Here is a 4,419-nt window from a genome sequence, read left to right on the forward strand (position 1 = left end):
GTCTCGATCACTAATTCATTCGACACACATTTATTAAGCAGCTTCTGTATGCACGGAGCTTTTTAGGGTACTGGCGAGACAGAAGATAATAAAAGACCCGAATAGAGGTCTCCCAGGCCTGTGCACCCCTTAAGGGCAGGCCGGTCCGGGCCATCTGGGTCCCCGCTGGGCCCCCAGCACGGCACAGGACACGCAGTAGGCGCCCACCCAGCGTTCCCCGAATGAACGCGGGAATCTAAGTGTCCCGCCCGCAAGGCGTTCACGGGCTGGTGGGGCGGAAACGGACCCAACACCACCGAGGCGTCCTGGGGCTTCTGGGAATCCCATCAGCGCGGGCCGAGAGGCCTCGAGGAGGCTCTGAAGTTGGACGCCGCGTTCCCGGCGTCCTCCCCCCTGGGCCGTCGCAGGTCGGCAAAGACCGACTGAGGTGAGTGATCAAGCCATGCCCGGGGTCCCTCCGGGCCGGTCGCCCCAAACCCCCCGCCGCCTTCCACCCTTTTCGCTCCCATCCCGGCTCCTTCGCGGTTCCACCGGCGAGGCGGCCACTCTTTATCCTCTACTCCCGCTACCTCTTCGAACCTTCGGCACCCGCCCTGGGCGCGTCCTCCCGCCCGGCGACTGTCCCCGCGTCCGGCGCACAGTGCCCCTTCCCCAACGGGCAGGGCGCCCGGAGGCCGGGAGCGCGAATCCTTTTAGCCTTTCCCCCCAACCCGGAGCACCGTGCGAGGCAGTCGGCCGACTCCACCGGAGCCTGGGAAGGCGCGACCCCAAACCCCCGAGACTGGGGGTTTGGCTGGGGAGGGGGCGGCGCTGGCGCGAAGGCACCCTCCCGGGGCGTCCTCGGCTTCCCATTCGCTCGCGGGCCCGCCGCTCGGCGTCCGGAGCCGGGGCTGGTGTGCGGAGCGCGGGGCGGGGCCTCCCCCAAGCCCGTCCCCCGGCGAGGGCGGAGGGAGGAGGAGGAGGAGGAGGAAGGGGGGGCGGACACAAAACCTGCAAGGTTTTTTTTTTTCTTCTGCATTTAATTAAAAAAAAAATTTTTTTTTTTTCCCCAAACCCGAGGGGTCCTCCCCGGAGCGCGCGCGGGTCCGGGGCGCCCGGGCCGCGGCGCGGGGCGGCGGCAGGGGCCTGGCGGAGGCTGCCGGGCGGCCGCCATGCGATCAGGCAGTGCGCTGACCGGCCCGGCCGGTCGGCCCCTTCTGGGTCCTCCCTTTGCAGCCCGTGCGGGGCCGTCTCGGAGACCCCGCGCCGACGGCTGCTCAAACATCAGGGTGAGTTTCTCACAATGTAGCAATTTCTCTTTAAATCTCTTAACTCTCTCTACCTGCGAGTCGGGGCTGTGACAGGGCGCAAAAGCGAGGGGGGAGTGGGGGTTGGCGGCGAGGGTGTGTGTGGGGGGAGCCGGAGCCGGGGCCGAACCCACCCCCCCGACACTCACACACTCAGCCCCCCAACCGGGGCGCTGCGCCCGCTGCCTCTTCTTTTGCTCGGCGCCCACCACCCCCGGCAGCCCCCCCACCCCCCGCGTCTCTCCCACCATCACCGCCGCCCCGATCCTGCGGGGACCCCCCCCCCGGCTTCCCTGCCCAAACCCGGCGCCCGGTGCCTCCCCGGCCCTCCCGCCGGCTGCCGGGGATACAATGGAGCGGCGGAAAAACGAGACCTAACGTTCCACGGGGGGAGGGGCGGGGAGACCCCCTCCCCCGGCCCGGGGGGCCCCCCTCCTCTCACCCTGCTCCCCGCCTTTCCGAGAAGAAGAGGGCAATGGGGCAGCGGTTGGTGCTCTCCCGGCCGGAGGTGGCGAGCCTTCATCTCCCCCTCTCGCCCGTCCTCTGCGCCCCCTCCCCAAATCCCTGCCGGGGGTGCCCGGGAGAAACGGGGCCTCCGGCAGGCTGGGGAGGGATGGATGCGGAAGGAGGCCATTGGGTCTCCCCCTCCCCACCGCCCCTAAACAATGAAAGGAGTTGACTTGGTCCCCCACCCCCCCAGCGCTGAAGGGAGTTGACCCCCTCCCCCGCTAGCTGGCTGGTCCCGGAGGGGGCCGTTACGAGGAGGGGGAGGGAAGGGAGGGGAGCCTTACCCCTGTCACCTCCCGAGATTTGGGGCGGCCCCCCGTCTCCACCCCCTCGGCCTGGGAATGGGAGGCACCAGGCCCAGCCCGGGCACCGCGCTCGGGTGGTGACCTTTAGACAAAGGCAACCCTTTCCCTGGGGTGAGCCCGGACGAGCCGGGCCCGCGGCCTCCCCGAGCCCCTGCGGAGGGCGGCCAGGCCCGCGGGCACCCGGAGGGAGGGATGGAGGAGGAGGGAGGAGGGATGGAACCATCTGGTTTTCCCATCCCTGGCTGCCCCTCGGCTGCTTCCCCGGCTCCTGTCACGGGCGGCCGCGGGGAGACGGGGGACCAGGGGCTGCCCAGGCCTCGGTCCGCGGCCAGCAGAGAACCGGGCGAGGAGCCGCGCCGGGGCTCCTGCTCGGGCTCCGGGCTCGGGGCTCGGGGGCCAGCGGCGATTGGAAGGTACGGTGGCTCCTTCCTCTCCGCGCCCCTTTGTTTTGCTTTGTGGTTCTGAGCAGCTGAACTTCCTGGGAGGTGGGGTCAGAGGCCGCCGTGTCAGCTCTCCCCGGGAGGCCGGGGTGACAGGTCCGAGCCCTCTGGTGTTCCCAGACCGTGGGCTGCAGTCCGTGCCCAGCCTCATGTCCGGACAATCAGCCCCTTTTGTCACACGGCCCTCCAATAGAATAATAACCATCTGGGGATGTACCGAGTGTTTGCGTTTCCCTCACGTCTCCTTTCTGCCGGCGCCTGTGGGGGGACACAGTTTGCTGGTTCTTTCTGTGCGCTTTCACCTGGGGTGGGCGTAAGGGGCTCGGGCAACTCTGACCTGCGGGGTGGTGGGAGAACAGGGGAGTTGGACAGTTCAGGAATCATCCCCTTCCCTCGTGCTGATGTCTGGTGGGACTTTCAGGGGCATGTTTACCTACCCCCACCCTCCCCCAGGGCTCCCCCACTCCTAGAAGCCGGAAATAACAACATCTCTCTACCCGGGGAGCATTACGGATTGGCTTCTGCTACACACTGGCCACAGCCCCAGGAGGAAGTAGGGACAGTTATTAGTCCCATTTTGCAGACAGGCTAATGGAGGCTCAGAGAGGTTAAGCGACTTGCCCAGGGTCACACAGCGCCAATTTGCAACCATTTCCGGTTTCTCCAACTCAGCTCAAAACTGTTAAGCTCTCCTGTACCCCTCTTTGGCACTTTGTCCTGTTGATTTCAGTTGACTTGGGTCTCAAATATCATAGTAACCTGGAAGAAGCTATTGTCGTGTCCCCCGTCGTCGTCCGGCATGCCCCCCCTACTCCCCACCCCATGCTGGTTTCTGGGAAGGGGTAAAGACACCTGGACGTTGGGCTGAGAGCAGAATCATTTCACCCGTGGCTGGAGCAGAGCGTTTCCCGGGAAGAGCTGAGACTTGGAGGTGTGTGGGCTGGGAAGAGGTGCCACAGGCCTGGCTGGGTGGGGGACTGGGGGACACCCAGGAGCTGGTCCCACCGCCATCCTTCTCCTGCACCTGAGCTGGGACTTGGCCCGGCTTCTGCTACTTAAGCTCCGCCAGCAGGGACGCCGAGCTGCTGTTGGGGACCTTCATGGTCACTCTGCCCTGCCACCCTCTGTGGTGCCCTGGCAGAGAACCTTCTTGCCCATTCTCCCTGTGGCTGGCATCAGACCCCCTGCCCCACTCTGTAGCCTTCGGCAAGTCACTTGAGTCCCTAGTCCTCAGTTTCTTCATCTGCAGGTGACAATAGTTATAGTTCCCTTAACTGACCTTGAGATGGGTGAAGGTATTATCCAAACGTGTTATTTTTGTCATTCAGCAGATGGGATATGGCGTGCCTGTAGGGGGTGGGGAAGAATGTTGGGTGCTGGGCATTTAAGGACCAGTAGCAAAAGGCCTGGAGGAGGTCCCTGTGGCCCCGGGGGGAGGGGGGGTGAGGGCCATCTGTAAATCCGTGACGTGCCCCCTGCCTGCCAGCTCTCTGAACGGGGATCCTTCCCCTTGAGCACAGACTGGTGCTGGATAAACATGGGGGTGGGGTTGCTGAGGGAGAGGGACCGGGGAGGGCCCAGCTCACCCAGTGAAGAGGGTAACCAGGGTAATCTCGCCATTTTACAGATGAGAAAACTGAGCCTGTGGAAAGCCCATTCCTTGGCTGGGAGGGGACTCCAACCCAGACTGCAGAGGGTGGGAGAGAGTGGGAGAGGGGTTCCACATTTGTCAGCAGGGCTGGGGAGACAGTGTTTGGAGAGAGCCCTTGTCCCTTAGCTGCTGTCCTGTCTTCCCGAGATGAGAGGCGTAAGTCATAATAAATCCTTTGGGGTAGGAGGAGAGGGGCTGTAGGGCACATACAGGTCCCTCAAGCCTGAGCG

General features: G+C 64.8%; 1 protein-coding gene across 7 annotated transcripts in view; it reads left to right on the plus strand.

Moving 5' to 3' along the window:
- Positions 1-281: 281 nt before the first annotated feature.
- The window catches only part of BICRA (BRD4 interacting chromatin remodeling complex associated protein), a 64,657-nt gene continuing 60,519 nt past the window's right edge, over positions 282-4,419 (plus strand). For 6 of the 7 annotated variants that reach the window (XM_081807199.1, XM_081807205.1, XM_081807206.1 and 3 more), the window contains exon 1: positions 1,060-1,268. The gene's annotated coding sequence lies outside the window, so the exon portion shown is untranslated. Of the gene's footprint in view, positions 428-1,059; positions 1,269-4,419 lie in introns of those variants that run through there. The other variant, XM_081807200.1, reaches the window with a different exon arrangement.

This window comes from Leptonychotes weddellii, chromosome 16 (genome assembly GCF_054177405.1).
Source record: "Leptonychotes weddellii isolate Sample4059 chromosome 16, ASM5417740v2, whole genome shotgun sequence".
Lineage (NCBI taxonomy): Eukaryota > Metazoa > Chordata > Mammalia > Carnivora > Phocidae > Leptonychotes > Leptonychotes weddellii.